The 20,668-nt window shown below is 37.5% G+C and overlaps 1 long non-coding RNA gene across 1 annotated transcript; it reads right to left on the bottom strand.

Moving 5' to 3' along the window:
* Positions 1–890: 890 nt before the first annotated feature.
* Positions 891–17,353, bottom strand: LOC141655862 (uncharacterized). The gene is made up of 3 exons (XR_012548207.1): positions 17,304–17,353; positions 17,148–17,211; positions 891–999 (listed from the first exon to the last, which is right to left on the bottom strand). It is a non-coding gene; the product is annotated as an uncharacterized LOC141655862 (long non-coding RNA).
* Positions 17,354–20,668: the final 3,315 nt, after the last annotated feature.

Genomic DNA, 20,668 nt, shown 5'->3' with positions numbered 1-20,668 from the left:
GCATCCCAAACATAAACAACAAAGCCAAGTTCTATAACCTTAGTAACCAATGCAACTCACACTTGACACACAAAATCCACCAATCAAATATACTCACTTTATCAAGGATCTAGGTATACGAACCATCAAATATGTCGCATCACACTACCTAAGTCTTTCCAACATCAAATCCTCTCAAAACCAGGTTTAAGGGAACATAACAATCTCCTCAAAAGTCAAGTTTTCCAACCAAGGTCAACATTCCTCAAAAGAAAGAGTACCATCAAAAGGCATTAAGGGAGGATAAGCAAGGAACAAAGGACAAGTTAGAAGTACAAGAGTAGCTTTCAAAGTAAAATAGAAGAGAGTTTAGAAGAAGGATAAGCACAAGAGATAAGAAGTAAGGCAAGATACACAATGAATGAGAAGCATCTTCGAGGAAGTAGAAGCATTCTTCAAGGGTTGAACAAATCTTCAATCTTCGGCAATAGGCATCAAGATTTGATCTCCACATAGGTAAGCTCACGGTCATTGATACAAGGGCACAACAATCATTAATTGACAATCAACAAACATGTTAGATCCTAACAAAGAGCAAACACACTACAGACTACCACCTTAGGTTCTTAAGTCTACCCATCTCTCATTTATTATTCGAAGTCAAGTTCAAATTTAAATTTGGGTACACGTTTGTGCGTCGGGAGCAACATAGGCTCTGATACCAACTGTGACACACCGCGATAACGCGGAAAATATAACTAATAAAATGCGGAATTTTAGGGAATTTTTGAAACTTTTAAAATTTAAAGCGCGGGTTCACCAAAATCTAAAACATAAATAAAGAGTGCGGAAATGAAGATTTTAAATTATACAATCGTGATAGTCGAGGTGAGGGAAAAAATATCCCTCGAATGACAATACAATAAAAGGTGAATCTAAGCAATCCTAATAAACCGACTACAAGGCCAAAGTGCTCGCTAGCTCACACATGTCTTCACCCCATGAATGCATCACTAATACCTGTCATTCATGTAAACATGAACGCCACAGTCAGTGGGGAGTAACTCAAGGTTCTCCCAGCCACAAAATGTCGAAACGAACATAACAAAGAACTAAAATAGGTAAGTCATGTAAGACTCTTACAAAAATATGGATATCAAGTTTATGTTTAAACATGGTAATTAAATGAGATGGAACAAGATAGATACACATTAACATGATAACGGTTAAACTATTCATGTGAGACAATTAAATAATATGAAAGACAAGGAAACAGACCCGGCCACTTAGCCACGAGCACGTATTTCAATGAGATATGGCCAAAATAACCATCCAAATAATGCAAGACATTTATTACTCTTAGACTATAATTTCCCCGGGTAGGACTACGATAATAATACGGTCCTAGTCTAAATCTGCAGATTCTCGGGTGTACATCCCGATTCGACGTGCGCCAGCACAGCACGCACCCAAGACTCGACTACTAAGGAGACCGAGTACCCAAATCACCAGAACAACACGAAAGTGGCGGAAAGACTAAGATAAGACTCACTTGCCAGAACAACACAAGTGGCCGAAAGCCGTACTTGCCAGAACAGCACAAGTAGGCCAAAACCGTACTCGCCAGAACAGCACGAGTAGGTCAAACCCGTGCTTGCCAGAACAGCACAAGCAGGGCAAAAAGTATGTCAAGCACATACGATGGTAATATGGCATTTCTACAAGAATACGACTCTTCCAAGTAACTATTTATAATATCCTTTTCATGCTTGTAACATATAAATAAACATCTCATTTCATAATTATATGTGCCGGTTAAATAGAATAAACAAGTACAACAAACAAGTACATGGGACGGGATTATTAATGTCACACTCATACTTATAGCTTGCATCTCACCATAAGTACGGATGGGAAAATCGGTCCCGACGATCATACCGCAACTAGAGGGCCTATGGCTCACCCCTAGTGTCCGATAGGACCACGACTCACACCACCGAACAATACAAGACATTATCAAGGATATGACTCGTACAAATACTTATGATAAATTTCTCATACGTATATTATATTACTAAACATTCCCTTTTCATAATTTAACATGCCGTTTAAATAAAATATAATAAGGTATAATGAATAATTTACGTTACGTGAAAACCGAGGTAGAATATGAACACTCAATTATGGATCATTTATAGGTTCATGTCATCCTAATGGGTTGGTCCAAGGAGCTAAAGTATGAGCACAAGCCCACTTCAAGACACAACACAAATTTCAATTGAAGAAGATGAGAAACAAGGGCTATAAGCTTACACTCAATTATAAGGGTTGGCCCAAACATAATGATACCCGTCGTGAGGTGTCAAAAATAAGATTTATAATTTCCAACTACAACTATAGCTAGCGGCAGTCGGGTCGAACCACAGAGAGGCAGATGTAAATTCTAGTTGTTTAAATTCAGTCTAAGGTAACAATAAGGTGGGGGGTTTGATTTGAATTGGTCTATAGCTAAGAATAAATTAAGACAGTAAACTAAAAAGACGGATTAAACAGATAAAGAAGGTGTACTAGGATGGTCGGTTCATTAAAGCTTCGACGGCAGCATACTAAGTCGGTCTGAATCAAACACAGGTGAGGCGGGAAAACAAGAGGTCCTCTCGGTCCACTCTTAACAGATAGCATCTTTCGATCTCGCTATAAGTCCCTAATATCACTAATACTGACTCTCGTCCTGAAAAGTGACTAACGGTCTAAACTATACCTATCTTTCGATCTCAAAGACATTTAGTCATTTTAATTGGTGGTCTAACAACCGTCCCCTATCTTTCGATCTAATGGGTCAGTCATAAATTAAGCATCTAACTGGTCGCATGCATTCGATTCGTTAAATACAACATTAAAATCAATTAAAACGAAAGGTAACCTCACGTGGTCAGTCGATCGACCAGGTAAGGCAGTCGATCGACTGACACGCGAATTCAGTCCAATTTAATACTATGCCGCGTACGCCATAATTCGCCTACATCCTAGCACAATTGATTTAGCTACTCATGCTGAAAGTGATAACAACAATAATACTAGGGCATAAAAGTATTGAATTCATAATTAAAGCGGTAGGACAAACAATTAACATGCAACAATAAGATGGTTCGGGAATCTAACTAGCAATTCTATACTAATAACGAAATAGAAGTGAATTGAAATTAGGGCAGAAAAATACCGAGATTGCAGAGGGAAGATTAAGAACAAGAACGAAAATTCCAATGCTAACACTTTTCCAAACCCTAAATACGATATTCTAAAACTGAATGTGAAACTTAGATAAAAACTGGATGCTAAACTGATGTTTCTAGGTTACGTTATATAGCAACTAACGTAACTTTATTTCCTAAACCTAACATAACTTTGGGCTTCAAGATTCACGGTCTTTTAATTCTCGTCTGGAATAGCATATTGGTCGATCGACTGCTAGGACTGGTCGATCGACTGAATAGCAATGAACAAAAGTAGCTTCGGAACCCGATGGTTGGTCGATCGATGATGGCGATGGTCGATCGATCGGCTGAGTGCTACTTGACTTCTATAAACTCGTGGATTTGTCTTTTGGGCCTTGAATTGCGCACCAAGCTCGTTCCTCGGGTGAATACTTCACGTCAAATGCAATGCAAGATATTCGGGGACGGATTTAGCTCGATTTCCGCTGGATTCTTCACATTTCTGCAATAATGTACAAAAGTACGGAAGTAGACGGAAATAAGGAGAAATGTAGCATAAACTACATGAATGAGCTCTGAAATGCGTGTAAAATGGGATGTAAAATGTCATATAAAAGACACGCATCAAACTTCCCCAAACCAGACCCTTGCTTGTCCCCAAGCAAGAACTAGACTCGATCTAATGACCTAATGGAACGAGTTCAATCTCAGAGCGAAATGCAACATGTAAAGCCTAAACCAATTTAATGCACAACCAACAATCAATTAGCAAATGAATCATGCAAACGAGTTATGGAGCCGTTAAAACTACTGAACCGTCAACTGTAGAGACTTATCAAATTGGACTCTCATCGGTCGCTCATACCACTTAATAAACACAGGTGAGTATATGTAAGATAGAAAGAAGTAAATGTAATGACGCTCACCTAACTACGACCTATAAGAACATGCCTGCAGTCTAATATGAAAGCAATCTCTACAACCGTACATACGCATTCCAATCAACAAATGACCATGACACATGCCGAGGTATATATGGATATGTGAGGCTATGGGTAAGAAGAGGCAAAACATTTATGGGAAAGTGGAGGTACAGGTGATCAAGCTAGTACCAAAACGGAACCATATGGCAACATCCAACTTCTTGCTCAAATTCAATCGAAACGGTGCTATAGCAAGCACAAATCTCACAGTCTCCAGGTATAAAAGTAATCAACTAACTCCCCATAAAATATGTATAATACATGGGAGCAAAAATCGCCAAAAGAAGGATTTGGATTATGCGAATTGATTCTTTCTCTTTTTCTCGAACCTCAGTCGATCGACCAAAAGGGGCAGTCGATCGACTGCTTAAACAGTACAGAACTCTTTTTTTTTCGAATCATTTTTTTCATCTTTTTTTTTTTCTTTTTTTTTTTTTTCTATTTCTTTCTTTGTTTCTTTCCTTCCTTTATTTCATCTTCCCAATAACGTCTCAACAGAGCATATGCCACCAAAAATGAGTAACAACTCTGATAGGCTATCGCACACCTATGCAAAAATACCCTTTGGTACAACAAATGAATGTAGTATTTAAGGGGTCGAATTCCACAGAGAGCTAGGTGGTTATTATTTAGTTGTTATGAAATGAGTTTTATCTTAATAAAAAGTGGTTGATGGGATTGAGTTGATTTATAAATAATGATGTAAAAACTGTGAATAAAACAATATATGAAAATATGCAAAAACAATATGATTAAAAGATTGTCTAGGGAAATCGGGTCACACATGCAAATTTATAAATGTATCATGTTAAACTCGGATTAGGTAACGTTAACTAATTGTTTAGGTCATTAGACACCCACCTCTCGGCATTAGTGTCCCAACCATAGAACAGGTCCTAGAGAAACTCTCGTCTATGACTAGGTCGTCCTACTACACATGCTTAGTCTAATTCAATTCTGTGCCTCTCGACTTATAGAATGAATGAACAAACTTAATCTATGAATAAGGCCTTTAAACGTAGATTAAACATTATGGTGCAAACATGTGTTAGAAACAACTATACAATATTAACTTATCCTTATTTTGACATTTACATATTACTTAATCATGCATGGCTTCCTTTATTCCCTAGACAAAGGAAATTACTCTAACATGTTGGAGTTGTAAACTAAACTAATGTTAATTAGAATGATAGATAACATAGTGCAAATAAGAAATAGAATTACCTTGAAGTAGGAAATGGAAATGAAGAATAAATGCAAATGGAAATAACTTGAAATGAAGCTTGAATATAACTTGAACTTGATAATAGAAATATTGTAACAAACTAATATAAACTAAAACTAAACTAAACTAAACTACCTACTAATATTTAGAGAGAATTTAGGAAGAAAAATATGTGTAAGAGGTCCCCAAGAAGTGTCGACCAAAGCTTCTATTTATAGGAGTGAAGGGAGTAACGGAAATAAGCTACAGGGGGCTAACCCCGATCGGGGCCACCCAACCCCGATCGGGGTCGTGGTATTTCTCAAATTTCTCTTAATTTCGTCTTAACTTTGCACTTAATGTTGATGCGGAATCCGATGCTTATGTCTTAATGCGTCCGTCTAAGGTATCTTAAGCATCCTTTGGCATCCAATGCAAACTCTTATCATGGGCTTTCATTTGGATTTCATTTCTTTACATATCCACCAACTAAGATTGGTTTCCTCTTGCTCGGGTTTTCCAATTTCTTCCCGAAATGCCCCTATGCTTCCCGAAACTCCTTTGCGTGATCAAGACTGGCTCTCATTAGCCTCGTGAACTCTTGTACTTGCTACTTTGACGGGAAAAAGCTACTAAAAGCTTAATTTCCTACAAAACACAATAGAAAACAAGCAAGCACAACTAGAACACAGAATTAGCTCACAAACACTAACATTAGTGCAAATGACATGCAAAATAGAGGTAAAATAGGGGGTTAAAATGTATATAAAATGGACCTATCAAACTCCCCCAAGCTAAACCCTTGCTTGTCCTCAAGCAAGATCATCCCAACATTGCAAATCCCAAGTAGCTAACAAGCAATTGATTCAAATCCCGAAACAACATGGGCATAAGGATAAAGCAGAACACGGATGAGATTTACACGACGGCGTAGCATGGAAAACTTGAAATGAACCTTTAAGCTCTTGCATGATCTTTCGACTTATGGACTCTCACGGTGCACTCAAACTCTTTTATATGTGAAAGGACAATTTTGTGAATAAACACTCAACTATCCTCGACTTATAACAATGTGCCCGCAATCTAATATGGTAATCAATCAAAACTAGTAAGCCAAAACAGTCAAATGTAAGCATGATACAGAAGCCAAATGGGTAGGAAGAAGTTAATATGTAATGGGTAAGAAGGGGGAACAAATAAATTATGGATTGTGGAGCTAATGTCAAGCTAGCAACAACCAAATGTAAGGATGCTCAATCCCAATTCTAACCCAATTTTGGGATTTTAATCATAAGTAAACTCTCCAAAATATATGAATAATGCATGAGAGTTTCTCACATCAACTTCTTCTTCTCTTTTTCTTTTTCAATTCATACTTCTTTTTTCATTTTCTTTCATGCTTTTTTTTTTCATTTTTTTTTTCTCAACTTTTTTTTTTCTTTCTTGATTTTTCATTTCAATTCATCATCACTTTTTTTCTTTTTCTCTTTTTCTTTCCTTTCTTGAGCATTAAGACCAAGCTCACATGATATTCCAAACTTTGAACCAAATCCCAATTGAGCACCCAAACAAAACCAAACAAAGCTACTAGCTCAACAAGGTAGGCAAATTATAATGTAGCTAAAGATAAATGTTTGTGAAGGGGTCAAAAAGGCAAATATAGTCATGTGAATGGCTCCAAAATGCTATAACAAATGAATGAATGCTTACCAAGAGATGAAATGAAAACCATATTTGTGCGTTTTGATGAAACACACCATATAAGGAGACACCTACACTCACCTAAGAGAGACCGGATATGGATGCATCGGTCAAAAGGGGGCTCTACCTTACCATTTTGTAGCTTACCACAAGTCAAGATCAAGCCTATTCGGTTCATTCTCCATCTCCCACCTACTATGTCAAGACATCCCCATGTATGCTATATCCCGTCAAATGTAGTGACTCAAGAGCTATCAAGCCAAAAATGGGACAAACAAGAGGAATTAGAGCAAAAACAACACAAATTTTTCAAAAAATCTCACTAAATCTACACTAACTAGATGTAAAAACTAACTATAAATTTCGAAAATTGTTGATTTTTTCAATTTATTTGAAAGCAATAAAACAACTAGACACACTAAAACCCTCCCCCAAGCTAAAACATCACATTGTCCTCAATGTATAAAACGGGGTTGACCACAAAAGAAAGACAAGTACAGCCAACAAGGGGAGATGGAAATGACACATGCGGAAAATAAAGAAAATAAATGCATACTAAATTTTAGAAGCCTCCCCCAAGCTAGCTTGAGAAGGGGCTTGGGAAGAAAGGACTTTTGTTTCTGAAAAAGCTCGTCAAAGCCCTTAGAAGTCTATCATATATCTGCGCATGAGCTATATGAAAACATATGTAAGCAATTAACAAGATATATGCATAATAGATCAAAGTTAGAGATTTGTAAATCTCATCAATGCTCATATGTAAGACTTCAAACAATACCACCCAGTCACTCCTCTCATCAGCAAGAGGTGGAGTATCATGTTTAAGACCATAAAATAAATCGTTAGTGTACAAAATATCATTCTTAATGGTCTCAAATGGGTGATAAGAAGAATCTAGCAGGTAGGACTCATCAATAATGAGAGGCGTATCCCATTCATTTTCTAAATTAATATCACTAAGTCCTTTATCTACCTCGGTTGGATCAACATTATCTTGTACAAATAAATCGTCAAGGGAGTCAAAAGACTTGGGAGAAGCCTCATGAGAATCACAATGAAGCTCGACAAATTCATTTGTGGGAGATAACTCATCTACAACAAGGGGTTCAATGTCATCAATATGAGTCTCTGCATCTTCTTTTGGAATGACACTAGATGGGACTTTTAAAGATAAAATTGGACCATCATCATTGTCATCACCCAAAAGTTCAAAATCATTAGTAACGGAAGACCCAAATTGGGGAGACGGAGAGACAAGAGGAGACATAATAGACTCGCTTACTTGAATAGGCTCACATGGACTTAATTCCTTTTGAGAAAGTTGTTCTATTTGAGCTTGAAGCACTTCAATCTTCTCTTTGATTCTCTCTCTTTCTCGACATTCGGAGGCCATATAATTCAAGAAATTCCATAGATCCTCCTTCCCAAGCAAGTTGTAGTAGTTCCCATTATTCAAACGAAGAGCCATGTGACGTGTCTCGAAGTTCATGCCTTGAAGTACAACAACACCCATGTAGAGATTGTCATAAGTGTATCCAAGAGAATAGAGAACACGAACGTAAGCATAAAATCGATCAAGATAGTCATGGAAAAGCTCATTCGCTTGTTGCGGGAGAAATCGATCCATCATACATTGATCCATCATTATGAAATAGGCCAAGCTTTAATACCTACAAAATAAGTACTAAAACTACAAGAAAACGGTGAGATAAATCCTAAGGAACAAGTGTTCCCTAGGACAAGATAAGATAAAACTCAACAACTAAATAACAAACAAAACCGTGCTCCCCGGCAACGGCGCCAAAATTTGATAGGCTTATCGCGTACCTATGCAAAGATAAATTCCCTAGACAACAAGTTAATGTAGCAATAGGGGTCGAACACAAGGAAACGGGAATTACTTCGTGAATTGCTATGGGTAGATTTTTATCAAGGTCGATTACGATTTGGTTTGGTTTGGTTGTTTGATGATTAATAAGAATTATGATGTAAAATTATATGATAAAAGGGAGTCTAAGGGGTTCGGGTCACACATGCAAGGGTAAATATATTATCATGATAAACTTGGTACTAACAACATTGTCAATTGCTTAGGCTTAAAGATACCCATCTTACGATATTAGCATCAACCATAGACCGGGTCCTAGAGAAACTCTCGTCCATGACTAGGTCGTCCTACTACACATGCTTAGTCTAATTCAATTCTGTGCCTCTCGACTTATAGAATGAATGAACAAACTTAATCTATGAATAAGGCCTTTAAACGTAGATTAAACATTATGGTGCAAACATGTGTTAGAAACAACTATACAATATTAACTTATCCTTATTTTGACATTTACATATTACTTAATCATGCATGACTTCCTTTATTCCCTAGACAAAGGAAATTACTCTAACATGTTGGAGTTGTAAAATAAACTAATGTTAATTAGAATGATAGATAACATAGTGCAAATAAGAAATAGAATTACCTTGAAGTAGGAAATGGAAATGAAGAATAAATGCAAATGGAAATAACTTGAAATGAAGCTTGAATATAACTTGAACTTGATAATAGAAATATTGTAACAAACTAATATAAACTAAAACTAAACTAAACTAAACTACCTACTAATATTTAGAGAGAATTTAGGAAGAAAAATATGTGTAAGAGGTGTGTAAGAGGTCCCCAAGAAGTGTCGACCAAAGCTTCTATTTATAGGAGTGAAGGGAGTAACGGAAATAAGCTACAGGGGGCTAACCCCGATCGGGGCCACCCAACCCCGATCGGGGTCGTGGTATTTCTCAAATTTCTCTTAATTTCGTCTTAACTTTGCACTTAATGTTGATGCGGAATCCGATGCTTATGTCTTAATGCGTCCGTCTAAGGTATCTTAAGCATCCTTTGGCATCCAATGCAAACTCTTATCATGGGCTTTCATTTGGATTTCATTTCTTTACATATCCACCAACTAAGATTGGTTTCCTCTTGCTCGGGTTTTCCAATTTCTTCCCGAAATGCCCCTATGCTTCCCGAAACTCCTTTGCGTGATCAAGACTTGCTCTCATTAGCCTCGTGAACTCTTGTACTTGCTACTTTGACGGGAAAAAGCTACTAAAAGCTTAATTTCCTACAAAACACAATAGAAAACAAGCAAGCACAACTAGAACACAGAATTAGCTCACAAACACTAACATTAGTGCAAATGACATGCAAAATAGAGGTAAAATAGGGGGTTAAAATGTATATAAAATGGACCTATCAAACTCCAAGAACACAGACTACTAGCTTGACAAAGGACAGACTAAATGTAGGATGTAGTAATTAGGACAAGAAGGATATTTTTGGCAGTGTGGAGTTCATGGGCAAAACGAATAAGGGGAAACCTCTACCACATGTGTCAACTAACCACAGACCGAATGCGTACAGGTATTAAGAAGATCAAGTTCATATTTATGCACATTTATGTGACATGCCTCATAAGGAGTACTACTCACATTCCTAAATAAACCGGTCATAGATGTCACCAGTTATAGGCTCTAAATCTCAGAAATATGATGTAGTTTGCCAATTTTCAAAGTCAAGTCTCAAGTTCAGCAAATAATTAACGAAAACTCGTAGACTATGCATATATGATTCTACTAATAACATGTTAATCAAGCAAGGCTCAGGCAAAATAGGTGCAAAATGCAATATCATCCTTGAAATACTACCGTTCCGACTCGACCTATATGCTAAAATAAACGTGCATTTTATGGAAATTTTTGAAATTTTTCAATTTTTTTGAAATTTTTTTTAATATAAGAATGAAATAAACAATGCAAAACAGAATGTAAGCGTGAATGCAAGCAAATGATATGCGACGCAAAACCCTTCCCCAAACCAAATCACACAATATCCCCATTGTGCAAAATCATGTAATGAAGAAAAGAGAAATGGGAATTTGCGGGAAAATGAAATAAATAAGACATGAAGTGAAAATCGGGAACTTACAAGACTTTAAGCGCAGCAAAAGGGAAACCTCCCCAAACCAGCGTGAGCTAGGAGGTTTCAGTAGCCAGCAGTGCTACTAAAAGGTACCTGAAAGACAAATAAAACCCACGCATAAAATCGAGAAGACAATTTTGAAGCGGTAAAATATGTGCACAATTGAGAAAATTAGAAGAAATAAATAATTTGACGGAAAGAAAAGTGGAGTAGAAAACTCCCTTAAGTCCGCATATCGACCAAACACAGCAGGGGAGAGGTCATGAATAGGTACAGCAGCGTCCTTGGTCGATCGACTAAGGACGGCAGTCGATCGACCAATGTGTCAGGAACAGTAGCTCCTGGAAAGTACAACTCAGTCGATCGACCAATGTAACCAGTTGATCGACTGAAAATACTGCTGTACTCCTTATTTCTTCGTATTTGCTCAATAACTTGAGCTAATGAGGTCTAAAAACCTGCAAGTGCACAATAATACGCGCCCAAAATTGCGCAAATCCCAAAATAAAGTCTCAAACGTAAAAAATCCTAAGCAAGCAAAATAAAATGCAAAGTTTTCGCGCACACAAAAGCAATAAAAGAAAAATGTCTAACAAAATCAAATAAAATGAAGTTTATAAAGAGCTCGATCAACTAATAGTTGATCAAGAATGACCACGGTATGGCCCACTTCGTCGGCTTTTGGCTACTAGAGGTAGCCTCAACGGTGCTTATTTGAGCAGCTGCACCCTTCTTAGCTCCCACGTCCGTATGGCTCAACGGATCAACACTATCATCATCTCCCCAGTCAAGGATCTCTTCGGGCTTATCAGAATCCAAATCAGACTCTCTGGCTGTGACCGGCTCGTCATCAACTACCTCATCAATTCCATAACTCAGGCAACCAAGACCTCCTCTTTGAATGATAGGCTTCTTTACGGTTGAAGCAACTTGCAGCACTTCCTTCCCCAAACCAGCTCCTGCAACATCTAAAACGACAGATTCTTCCTCCTTTTTGCTCCCGATGCAGGCGGAGGGGTTAACACGTAGTAGTAATAGAGACAGGCAATTCGGGAAGCACAAAGTACGATTTCTTTTCAGAAACCGTATTACAAGTCACATGCCACATGGGGTCCTTTTTCTTAGCGAGTTGGGCAAAGACAATAGAATGCTTACCCACTTTGAAAGTCAAGGTTCCTAGACCGACATCTATGATCGCACCGGCGGTGTGCGAAAATGGCCTACCCAAAATAATGGGTATATGAGCATCCTCGGGCATGTCAAGTACAACAAAGTCGACGGGGAAGAAGAACTTCCCTATTTGGACAGGGATGTCCTCTAAGACTTCTATTGGGCCGGACCGCAGATCGGTCGACCATCCAGATCTTGTCATATCTGTTATTGCAAACCTAGTCAATTTGAGCTTCCTAGCTAGACTCAAAGGTATGACGCTTATACTAGCTCCTAAGTCACATAATGCCTTCTCAATAGAGAAGGTACCTATATTGCAAGGAACAGAAAAGCTACCCAGGTCCTCTAACTTATGGGGTGCAGTGTGAGACAAATAAGAGCATGACTCTTTGGTTAATGCGACAGTGTGAACATGCTCAAGCGACTTTTTCTTAGACAGGAGTTGTTTCATGAATTTAGTGTAGGCAGGCACTTGATTGACCAACTCAAGGAAGGGTACTTGTACATTCAAGCTACGAATAACTTTTTCAAACTTACTGAAAGATACCTGTTCCTTTGTTGGCATTAGTCTCTCCGGATATGGGGCTGTAAGAAGTACCTTAGCCCTCTCCTCTAAGTTGCGCATGCCGGCATCCGTGGACTTAGGCTGGAAGTCCACTACTTTCTCCTTGTTAAAGCTCGAATCCTCCTCAGACCGTCTCAAATGTGAGCCATTAAACGTCATCGGATCGAACTTCGGAATTGGGACGGACCCATCAGCACTCGGGTCTGGCCCTAACACTTTTGGAGTTGTCGTGCCCCGAAACAAATGGTCCCTTAAGTTATCGGGCATCGGAGGACGAACAATCTCGCTTATCAGCGATGATCTTGGTCGATCGACCACTATCCCGATCGATCGACCAAGGTGTACATTCAGAAGCTGCTGTAACCCGCGTATCAGTCGATCGACCGGGTGTATCAGTCGATCGACTGATATACCTGGTAGACGCCTTTTTCTTTGAATTATTCGTTTCAGCTTTCTTTTGACTCGGATCCGCCTCATTCTTTTCAACAGCGTCCTCGACCATGGCAGGCCTCCAGGGTGGACCCACTCCTCAATGTGATGGCGTTTAAGGTCTCCTTTTGGTCGGTTTGAGTCGGTAAGTGTCCCGGAGCTCGAGAGGTACTCTTACTAGCCAATTGAGCAATTTTGCTCTCTAGTAGCTTCATCCCGGCCTTTCTTGCTTGGGACTCCTTCATCAACAAGTTCTTAAACTCAGCAAAATCAGAACTATGGGATTGTTGTTGCTGCTGCGGCACATAAGGAGGTTTTTGATATTATTGTTGCTTTTGATGAGGGGGCACATAGGGTTGCTGCTGCGGAGGTGGAGTTGGATTTAGGACATTCTGGCTACTCCACCTCAGGTTGGGATGAACATTAGGCTCATAGTAGGTGTTTGTCTGCCTATAATGTTGAAAGGCAGCACAAGACTCAAAGGGACTAGGGCAATTCTTCGAAACGTGTCCCTCAGCTCCGCACCTTTCACAGACGAAAGGACCGTCTGACACAGCATTTACTTGGTAAATACCCCCCTTTGAAGCTCCTCCTAATTCATATTTGTCAAATCTCGCAGTGAGAGCTTCAAGTGCGAAGAACAGAGGAAGATTTAGCACTCTCCTCCGGTTCCCTCTGAATTCCCATACTCGGCCTTGTGGGTGGCTAGATCGTCGATGATCTTCCACCCCTTGGTCTCTCCTCAGTTCTCAAAGAAATCGGCCATTGGTCGCAGCATCCAAAATAGCCCTCTGATCGTCATACAGCCCATTATAGAAATGATTGCACAAGCTCCATTTTTCGAAACCATGGTGCGGTATGGTTCGCACCAGCTTCTTAAATCGGACCCATGCCTCGTGGAAGTTCTCATCCGGCCCTTGTTTGAAACTCGTGATTTGAGCTCTAATAGCAATCGTCTTTGAAGCAGAAAAGTACTTCTTGTAGAATGCCAATGCCAAGGAATTCCAGTCGGTGATCCCATGAGCAGCTCGATCCAGATCTCTATACCACTCCCTTGCAGCATCACGGAGCGAGAAAATGAACATGATCTCCTTGATCTGGTCTTGGGTCACGCCGGCTAGTGGGGGTATCGAACAGCAGTAGTCAGTAAACGTCTCCATATGCTTAGCTGCATCTTCATTTGCAGCTCCCCCGAACTGGTTTCTCTCAACCATATTAATGTATGAAGGCTTTGGTTCGAACTTCCTGGCATCTCCTGGTAATTCGAACCGCTTATATAAGTTTGCAAACTTTGTCGGCTCGGAATGACTAGCTATACTCGCTTCCTCGCCATGACTGGAATTTCTGGAGAAGTAACTGTCTCGGCTGAAGAAGTGGAAACGGGTGAAGAATTTGGATCTTCCTCGAACAGCTCGTTCTCGTGATAGCTTGACAGAGTACTTAGCTCTTCCTCTGTCGGTAATACCCTTTGTGATCATCTTAACTCGCGCAAAGATTTCTCTATCTCAGGATCGAATGGTACTAGTTCACCACCCTGTGACCTGCGCATAAGAAGAAACTACAAAAAGAATATAAGAAAAGTTTAAGGAACAGAAGTCCCTTAAACTAAGAAAGACTAAAATAAAACAACTAAAAATTAGAACTATTGCCTCCCCGGCAACGGCGCCAAAATTTGATACCCGTCGTGAGGTGTCAAAAATAAGATTTATAATTTCCAACTACAACTATAGCTAGCGGCAGTCGGGTCGAACCACAGAGAGGCAGATGTAAATTCTAGTTGTTTAAATTCAGTCTAAGGTAACAATAGGGTGGGGGGTTTGATTTGAATTGGTCTATAGCTAAGAATAAATTAAGACAGTAAACTAAAAAGACGGATTAAACAGATAAAGAAGGTGTACTAGGATGGTCGGTTCATTAAAGCTTCGGCGGCAGCATACTAAGTCGGTCTGAATTAAACACAGGTGAGGCGGGAAAACAAGAGGTCCTCTCGGTCCACTCTTAACAGATAGCATCTTTCGATCTCGCTATAAGTCCCTAATATCACTAATACTGACTCGTCACGAAAAGTGACTAACGGTCTAAACTATACCTATCTTTCGATCTCAAAGACAGTTTAGTCATTTTAATTGGTGGTCTAACAACTGTCCCTATCTTTCGATCTAATGGGTCAGTCATAAATTAAGCATCTAACTGGTCGCATGCATTCGATTCGTTAAATACAACATTAAAATCAATTAAAACGAAAGGTAACCTCACGTGGTCAGTCGATCGACCAGGTAAGGCAGTCGATCGACTGACACGCGAATTCAGTCCAATTTAATACTATGCCGCGTACGCCATAATTCGCCTACATCCTAGCACAATTGATTTAGCTACTCATGCTGAAAGTGATAACAACAATAATACTAGCGCATAAAAGTATTGAATTCATAATTAAAGCGGTAGGACAAACAATTAACATGCAACAATAAGATGGTTCGGGAATCTAACTAGCAATTCTATACTAATAACGAAATAGAAGTGAATTGAAATTAGGGCAGAAAAATACCGAGATTGCAGAGGGAAGATTAAGAACAAGAACGAAAATTCCAATGCTAACACTTTTCCAAACCCTAAATACGATATTCTAAAACTGAATGTGAAACTTAGATAAAAACTGGATGCTAAACTGATGTTTCTAGGTTACGTTATATAGCAACTAACGTAACTTTATTTCCTAAACCTAACATAACTTTGGGCTTCAAGATTCACGGTCTTTTAATTCTCGTCTGGAATAGCATATTGGTCGATCGACTGAATAGCAATGAACAGTAGCTTCTGGAACCCGATGGTTGGTCGATCGACTGATGGCAGTGGTCGATCGACTGCTTGAGCTGCTACTTGACTTCTATAAACTCGTGGATTTGTCTTTTGGGCCTTGAATTGCGCACCAAGTTCGTTCCTCGGGTGAATACTTCACGTCAAATGCAATGCAAGATATTCGGGGACGGATTTAGCTCGATTTTCGCTGGATTCTTCACATTTCTGCAATAATGTACAAAAGTACGGAAGTAGACGGAAATAGGGAGAAATGTAGCATAAACTACATGAATGAGCTCTGAAATGCGTGTAAAATGGGATGTAAAACGTCATATAAAAGACACGCATCACATAACATGCCAATCAACCCATTACCAACACAATCTAAAAGAAACAACAAGGGAAAGGAGTAAGGAAAACATGGGTGTGCTACCCTTTTCCCCCGTGACCGACCCCAACACACAGCCCGGTCCCAGCCACGCCATCCCGAGCAAACCCGAGCTCAGCCACGCCGTGGCTAGACCGCACTTCGCCTTTTCCCGCACCAAAAACAGTCCTCAAACAGAGGTAAAGCAGTTCAAGACCTGGTATAAAACAAGGCTCAACAGTCCAAAACGAGGTTTTCAAAGAGGGAAAAATAAGTACACATGAGACCACATTAATGCGAGGCAAAATGAGCGAGAACACCAGACCACGGGACAGATTTGTCCGTCCCAAAACAGGGACTAAAACAACTCATACACGGTACCAAAAGGGAGTTCCAGCAGTCCTTTTTGTGTAAATTCAAGACATAAAATCGAGGGCAAGGCAAGACGGATCAAACACGCTGTCAATACAAATAACCAGCACCAATGTCGTCCAAGAATACGAAAAAAAGGGGCAGAAACGGGAATGGCAGCATCTTACAAGCACGGAGTGAGTAGTGAACTCAACAACTACCCCCATACCCGATTCCAGTCTGAAACGAGTTCAAGACCTCCAATCAACCGTGCAAAATGACCATTTTCAACACAAAATCAACCCCATTCATGAGGTACATACAAAGACTCAAACTTTACGATAAATGAAGGTAAAAACGAGTAGGAAGGACGGATTCCCGACATTTTGTCGAGTAACCTATCACCGTTACCTTTTAACTTCTTTAACGAACTCGATTCTGACTCAAAGTTATTCCAGACCGTCCAAGCTTGCAGCTAGACAACACAAAACACGAGTTTAGCAAGGAAATTTGAGCCATAAAGGAACGGCCGAACAGAAACAGAGGGCAAGATGGCGTCTTTCTTACCTTTAGAGAAGGAGGATGAGAAGGGGAAACTAGTGGCGCGAGAATTAGCGAAAAAAGGTTGAGGAATGAGGTTGAGATCTGAGGTAGAAGATGACGGAAATGAAGTTGCAGCTGAACTTGTACAATTGTTGCTGTTGTTTGTTGGTTGTCTTATTGTAGCGTGAAAAAGGAAGAAGGGATAAGAGGGGGGTCACGGGTAGAAATGACAATAATATATAATAATAATAATAATAATAATAATAATAATAATAATAATAATAATAATAATAATAATAATAATAATAATAATAATAATAATAATAATAATAATAATAATAATAATAATAATAATAATAATAATAATAATAATAATAATAATAATAATAATAATAATAATAATAATAATAATAATAATAATAATAATAATATATAAATATGTATAAAAGAGATATTTAAAGGTAGAGTGTAAGAGGGTAGGTGAGCGTGCTGTCCAAATTTGGTTGGTCCGGATTAAAGTAGGTACATAGTGACATGTGACGGTCTATAACTAGGCGGAAATTATGTCTCGAGTTTATATTAACTTGAGACGGAAACTAATATTATTACTGTCACTATTATTATCCGACCAAAAATACGTATACATATATTCTTATATAAATTATGTCTTAAAAATATAATTTAATAATAATACGTATTTTTATATAAACGAGCTTTTATATATTACTTTTATAAAAATCGTGTTTGACATAAAATTAACTAAACTGAATAATTCAAAAGTATTTAATAAAGTGATTAAACAGTCTAATAGATTTTAAATGTCAAAATGGGAAATTCGCGGGTATTACATCCTGTGTACGTGGAGGAGGGCTTAGCCTAGGGAAGTTTATACTCCGTACGTAATGTGTCTCACTTCAGTAATGGTAGACCGGTATAAGAGTGGAATGAGTGTTGCATGATGAAATAAGAACCTGATAGCTTACTTCGACTATATATAATTATCCGAATGTGTTCATATGACCTATTTTTTATACTTGTGAGATGTGATTTGAGTAAATTACTAAAAGCAGGTAAGTAGGGCCGGTGGAGGTGATCGGAGTCATACTCAGCCTGTGGTTGGCTGATTCCATTACTTTCATTCTTTTTCAGGTACAAGTTTTTGGGAATGTCAAGTGTGAGGAATTTCAGATAGGATGAATGTGTAAAAGAGTTATTAGTTTTTAACTTTAACAAGTGTATTTATCTTTATTCTTGTAAAAAGCCTTGTATTCTTCGAAGGGGGAATGCGGCGGTGACGCCCTTGTAATTCCGCTGCCATTATCAATCAATCAATACTATATATTAATTCCAGAAACCAAGGGACTTCAATGTAATCAAAGAAAGGTATACAAATTAATTATACTATATAGTTTTAAATCACTATCACCGTGTGATGGACCCGATTAAGGGATCTCAATACAAATATTATATAGTTTGGGTTAAAATTAAATTATGTAGAAGCTTGGTAATTTTCCTAAACATTTGTAAGAGACTAAAACATGGTCAATTTTCTTAAAATAAAATAATTAATTAAGATGGTCAATTTCAAGGAGACTAAAAGAAAGAAGATGCTTGGTAATTTTCCTAAATATTTATAGAATACTAGAAGATGGTCAATTTCCTTAAAATAAAATATTTAATTAGTATAAACATGCACACTTATGGTATTAATTATTATTATCATCATAAAACTATATATTAAATTTAAAATCTATGCAATTTTATTAAACTTTATAGTTTATTAGATGTATAGAGATGTTAATTATTTAACATACAAAAATATAATAAATAGGTTATAAATAATTCAAGTTAGACTCCATAATATATAATATTGCATAATTTTTTCAATTTGATTTAATGCATATATATAATATATTTATATAAATATATAATTCTCTTAAAATTGCATGCCTAAGTAGTAAAAGTAATTTCTTCAGTAAAGAAAAGAATTGTAGCAACATTGGATATAAATATAATTATATGATAGGAATCATTCATTTGAATAGTAAATATAACAACATTATCAGCGAGATTAGTAAAAGTGGTAGAAAAACAATGGGTTCTCATTAATAAGAGTAAAATATTAATAGCGGGAGTAGTGAATTTGTCTCAAAATTTATTTCATCGTAATTTTAGGATATGTCATAGAAAAATATATTAATGATAAATTTATGGGTTATGCAACTTTAAGTAATTCTATTTAATGAAAAAAAATTTAATAGTAAGTAGATGTAGCCCGGGCGAAGCCGGACACCAATACTAGTACTATATATTAATTCCAGAAACCAAGGGACTTCCATGTAATTAAATAGATCTATATACATTAATTATACTATATAGTTTTAAATCGCTAGCGCCGTGTGATGGACCTGAACAAGGGACTTCAATGTAAATATTATATAGTTTTGGTTAAAAGTATAAATTTAGAGAATATTAGAATATGGCGAGTTTCCTTAAAATAAACGGATCCCACTTATGGTATTAATTAGTATAAATATGTTAATTATTTAACATACATAAATATAATATAAGTATATGTTATATTTTGGAAACTATTAAAAGCTAAGTAAATCAATTCAGATTTTCAAAAAATATAATATTCCATAATTCATTAGATTTGTAATTTAATTAGTAAATAATAATGATTGCTATTAAATAATATTCTAATCTAATATTTCACATTTATTTAAATATAACTCTAATACAACTAGATAATCAACACTGTTATGATAGTAACCTACTAACCTTCCATGTGAGTAGTAAAAGCAACAATAATATATAGCAACGGGAGTAGTGAAAGGCATACTAGCAGCAACGGGAGTAGTGAAATTAACAATAATAAATGCGGGAGTAGTGAAAGAAAAATTAATGACGGCGGGAGAAGTGAAATTAATAGTAGTCACAACACATGTAATGAAAGTAACAGTAGGAACAACGGAAAGAGTATGAAAAATTAACTAACAATTCGATTTTAAGAAAATATTAATTTATTTAAATATACGAGTTTAACAAAACTAACGGGTTAACCATAAAAATAGCAGGAATAATAAAACAAACAACAGTAACCGAAGAAGTAGTGAACGTAATAGTATTAACAGGGGATGTAGTGAAAGTAATAATATTAAAAGCGGGAGAGGTGGACGTGTCTCATAATTTGTTGATTAATTTTACTTCTCATCATAATTTCAATATATAAATTGTAAATGTATGTAACCAAATTTAGACAAATCATATTTCATAGAAAATAAAATTTAAATGTTAAATAAAGGTAGCCCAGGCGTAGCCGGACACCAAACCTAGTTATTAATAAAAAGAGCTATTTTGAGCTGCCTGTCTGCTTTTCGGGGGCG

This window comes from Silene latifolia, chromosome 5 (assembly GCF_048544455.1).
Source record: "Silene latifolia isolate original U9 population chromosome 5, ASM4854445v1, whole genome shotgun sequence".
Classification (NCBI taxonomy): Eukaryota; Viridiplantae; Streptophyta; class Magnoliopsida; order Caryophyllales; family Caryophyllaceae; genus Silene; species Silene latifolia.
The sequence above is the reverse complement of the archived record's forward strand: the minus strand, read 5'-3'. Positions and strand labels throughout refer to the sequence as shown.